Source organism: Panthera uncia, chromosome F2 (genome assembly GCF_023721935.1).
Source record: "Panthera uncia isolate 11264 chromosome F2, Puncia_PCG_1.0, whole genome shotgun sequence".
Lineage (NCBI taxonomy): Eukaryota > Metazoa > Chordata > Mammalia > Carnivora > Felidae > Panthera > Panthera uncia.
Window position 1 is genome coordinate 27764999 of NC_064812.1, and position 5345 is coordinate 27770343.

General features: G+C 33.0%; 1 non-coding gene across 1 annotated transcript; it reads left to right on the forward strand.

Moving 5' to 3' along the window:
- The first annotated feature begins 300 nt into the window (after window positions 1–300).
- Window positions 301–371, forward strand: LOC125924984 (small nucleolar RNA SNORD56). Its single transcript, XR_007458648.1, has one exon. It is a non-coding gene; the product is annotated as a small nucleolar RNA SNORD56 (small nucleolar RNA).
- Window positions 372–5345: the final 4974 nt, after the last annotated feature.

Genomic DNA, 5345 nt, shown 5'->3' on the forward strand with positions numbered 1-5345 from the left:
ACCATGAGATCATGACCTGAGCCGAAGTCAGACGCTTAAATGAGCCACCCAGGAGTCCTGAAACACATATATTTAGGACTAAATTCTTTGACTTTATCACAAAAATATAACCCACAAAAAGAAAAAAGTGCATGCAGTGGGACACCATAAAAATTAATAATTTAGCTGTGTAAGACCCTTTTAAAAGGATGAAAAAACAAGCACTGCACTAAAATATTGATAGTCAAGTATTTGACAAAAGACTGGTATCTAAAATGTGTAATGAAATCTCAACATCAATAGTGAAAGCAGAGGAAAAAACTACAGTGATAACAATATTTTTTGTTAACAACAGTTCGCCTAGTGAGTATTGATATTTTGGGTCTGAGTGAAGAAATAAGAGGGGGAAAAAGGAGGTTAAGGAAAGGGAAAAAAACCCACAAACAAACCAATTAGAAGATGAACATAGCCATGAAGAGAATTTTCACCAAAAAGAATATACTGATGTTAAACAAGTACATGAAAAAAATGTTTAACAGCTTTAGGAAATAGGGAAATACAAATTAAAGCCACAGTTGGATACCACTACTATACACTTATCAAAATGGATAAATGTAATCCTTGAGACAACATCAAATGTTGGCAAGGATGTGGAGAAAGTGGATCATTCGTATATTGCTGGCGGGAATGTAAAATTGTACAGCCACTGTGGAAGATAATTTGAGAGTATACATTTTATAAATTAATAATAATAATAATAATAATAACATGTAACTACCATGTGACTCAACAATTATACTCCTGGACATTTATCCCAGAGAGATTATGTTTACATTAGAATATGCACACAGGGTGGGGCACCTGGGTGGCTCAGTCGGTTAAGCCTCCGACTTCAACTCAGGTCATGATCTCACAGTTCCTGGGTTGGAGCTCTGCACGGGGGCTCTGGGCTGACAGCTCAGAGCCTGGAGCCTGCTTCGGATTCTGTGTCTCCCCCTCTCTCCACCCTTCCCCTGCTTGCACTCTGTCTGCCTTTGTCTCTCAAAAATAAATAAATGTCAAAAAAAAATTTTTTTTTAATTGGACACAGGGGCGCCTAGGTGGCTCATTCGGCTAAGTTTCTGACTTCTGATTTTGGCTCAGGTCCTGATTTCATGGTTTGTGAGATGGAGCTCCACATCAGGCTCTGGGCTGACAGTGCAGAGCCTGCTTGGGATTCTCTCTCTCCCTCTTTCTCTGCCCCTCCCCGCTCATGCTTTCTTTTTCTAAAAATACATAAACTTTTTAAAAGATTTGCACACAAACATTTATCGCAGCTGTATTTGTAATAGCCAAAAACTGGAAACAAGCTACATGTCCTTTGATAGGTGAATAGTAAACCCACTATGGTACATTCATACCATGAAATACTGTTTAGCAGTTGTTATGGGCTCAGCTGTATCTCTCCCACATTCATATGTTGAAGCCCTAAACCCCAATACCTCAGAATGCACCCGTATTTGGAGATAGTGCCTTTAAAGAAATGAGTACATTAAGTTAGGCTATTAGGGGGGCCCTAATCCAATCCTCCTTATAAAAAGAGGATTTGGACAATTAAAGAGACATCAGACAAAAGACCACATGAAGACATGGGAAATGTAGCCATCCGCAAGCAAAGGGAAGAGACCTTAGAAGAAACCAGATCTGTTGACAATATGTTTGGTAGAAAAATAATTTTAAAATTAGAATTATTTATGGAACTATACTATTAGTCCTGTATGCTGCCAGAAGTCATTAAGTGACTTGGTTGGGAAGATTTATCTACCATGGATTGTTTCTGAGAAGTGCTGGATTTCAGCAATACCAAAGAGTAAACAGAGAAGAGAAGCTCAGTCCAGGAAACTGTTTACAAGCCAGTAGAGAAGTGAAGGGAGTTCCAGGAATCAGACATACAATGTACTTAGAGTGGTTACAGTCCTGACAAGAGCAGGAATAGACAGGTCTTAGAGTTTAAAAAAGAAAAAAAAAAAAAACACCTGTGAAGAAAATGAAACTCAGTAGATCAAATCATATAATAAAAAGCTTGAGAAAAAATTTTGACACAGGTAAAAAATATAATATAAGCCAATTTGAAATTTTAGGGAGAAAAGAGCAGCCATATTGAACAGTGGTTAAAAGTATGGGATATTGAGCTAGACTGCTGACTTCAAATACTGGTTCTGTACCTAGTAGCCACAGGAAATTAAGTAGGCAAGCTTCCTAAATTCCCTGTGCATCAGTTTCCTCACACGTTAAAAAAAAAAGTAGCACTGATAAAAATAGTGCTAATTCACAGTTTCTTTGGAAGATGAAATGAGTTAATCAGTTTATAGGATATTGAAAAATGGCTGGCATAAAGCAACCACTAAATAAATGTAGCATTATCATTTTAGCGACTGTTGATAGTATCAGAAAGAAAATGTAAAGTATATGATACTCCTTGACTCTGCAATATATTATGAATTATATTTTAAATTTGAACCTTAGAATATTAAACTTGAATTTTAAACTTTATTATTCTAGGGATAAGGCATGCAAGACTGTTCACTGACTTCCATGTTTTATCTGCAAATAAATGTAATAGACATAGTGAAGTTCGTGACCATTGTAGATAGTTTTCATTCATATAATAGTTTAAAATAGATTAAGCTCTAAAAAAATGTCAAATTTGAAGATGACTTTTGAGTTTTATTTTACCTCTTCATCCACGGTTCCCACATTATTTAAATTTCCCTGTTAATAATCTATGCCTTTCCTCTTATGCAAATAAAGCAAACAGACCTAAATTTGAAGAAAATACTGTCATAAATATCGATAATATAAAAGTAAAAAGAAATAAAAGAGTGAAGTATTGTAATACATTGAAGGATAAAGATTATAATTAGAATTAATGAAAAGTAAAGGCCTTAGCATATCATTACATTGTTCGCATTCTATTTGAGAAAAAAAAAATTATTTGAAAATATAAGAGACATCTAAAGCAACTTGAGAGAAAAAAAGTGGAAGAAAAATAAAGCACATAGAGGGGAGAAAAGGTCTATTTGTTGGGGTAAATAATATAAAATTTTCTTATAATATAGAAGTTTCTCTAATATGGGTGAGTGAAGTTATCCCTGATTGTAATGGTAATATTGAAATAATATCCAAATTTGCAAGTGGAAACAATAGAATGATTAGAAATTTGATGAATCTAGAAAATATAGAGAAAATGTAACAGTAAGTTAATTAATCATTCAAAATAAAGATGAAAAGAATAAAGAGAGATATGTCGATTATTACTCAAAAGGTGAATACACTAAACCTTTCTTTTAAAAAATCTGACTTTCTAGTCAAATTGGGTTAAGAGATAGAAAGAACTTTATTCAATTTATAAACAACAATACCAATAACAACAAAAACAATAACAATGACTGTACAAGGCACACTTTACAAATAGCATAAATCAACAAACTATGTATAAGCAATATAGGGACTTAATATACAATGAAAAAACTGCTAGAAATGCAAGGGGATCCTAATAGAAACAGATGTAATAAAACAAAAAAAAATGTGAAAGCATGAAGGATTATATTTAACAATTGTCCCAGGAACTAATTAATACGATAGCATACAAAGTTTTACCTTGTAAGAAGAGACATGTATGTGTATGCATGTGTGAATATATGAGTATCTTTGAAATATTTTCAAAATTCAGTCATGCATCAACTCTTGTAATCCAGTTCAATTAGAGATAGCTTTTAAATACAATTGTGGTTGCATGAAATGTATTCAGCCTTGTTACATTACGCATTTATTTTATTGGCATTATATCATTAATTTTTTTTTAAAGCAGTAGAGAAATCTTTGTACCCTGATCCAGGAAGGAGTAAAATAATATCTGGGGCAACAGGTATGCAGATATTAATTTGCTTAGTATTTTTTTTCAAAAAATATGTATTCAATTATTCTGAAAATTTTGAACGGTAATGGGATTTTTAAGTAAAGTCTAATTTATCAATACACTAATAGTGACAATCTTAATTGCATTAATTAGAAAGAATTGAAATTCCTACCACTACAATCTGGGGTATTATATAGAGTGTAGGCAGAAGCCTAATTCACTCAAAGATTCATTTATTTTGAAAAGAAAAAGAAAGAATGGCAGGGGGGGAATAACACTTTGGGGATATAGTGTCCAATTGAGACAAAAAGCCAATATTGCCAAGATTCCTACGTGAGGCTTAACTGTTCAAGGCATGGTTAGTAAAAGCAAAAGTTGAACTGAGGGGATAAACGTGAGTTCAGAAAAGTGAAAGAAATCCCAAGAGACTGTGCTGCAAACAATTGCTCAGAAATAGAAAGGAAAGCAACAAATAAATGGTAATCAGATTATAGGTTCAACAAATAAAGAAAAAAGATAAACTAGGAAGAGTTGAAAGAATTTGGAGCAAAGAAGCTTTATTCTCAGAGATAAACTTGAGAAATGTGTCACCTTTTTATTCATTATTAAAACGCCAATGATTTGTAGAATCTTTACTGAAATTTGAGATTCTCTGCATTATTTTTAGAAATGTCTTGTTTTCCACAAATGATTCTAAATAAAAAGGCAGCTTACATTAACATCTAAGGATATTTTTCTTATTTTGTATATAAAAGAGGCCAATATAATTGCTTCCACAACATTGATTAAATTAACCATGAAAATGTAACTATTCATCTGTATTTAATTAACAATGAACTCTCCATATCCTCCCACAAAGTTGATTGTGTTAAGTAAGAATAACAATTTAAAGGATGAAATAATGTAAGAAAAATTTAACTGTAAGTTATAAGTCAATAACACCCCACAGAGACAACCAGACAGCTGTACCAAGTACAGACATTGGATAGTATGAAGCTGGAAATAAATGAACATCTGATTAACCATAGTGACTTCAGTTTACTGTCATACCAGAGGATCTCAAATTTCCCAAAATTTATCAGTATTTTCCCTTTTCTAAAAAATGATTTAGAGTTATATGAAATGCAGTGCAACCATGCTTTAGTCTTTAACCCTTAATCTCCTATGTGTTAAACTGCCCACTGAACTTTTTTATTTCTATTTAAAGTGGGTAAGGTTGACAAAGGAGGAAAAGGAGATAGATAAAGGTATCATTCTTTAGTTGATCAGTGTCTATTGTGAATCAGTGTGTCCCTGCATTGTTAATCAATTAGTCACCAAATTTTGGATGAAAAGATCTATAGAGGTGGCATTTTCATGCATCTATTACTTAGATCCATTGTTTAAATCAAGTGTTACTAAGGTATTTGATCATCATATGGGTAACTGGAAGTAATTTTAAGGTTCACTCCATAGCTAAGTGTTCAGA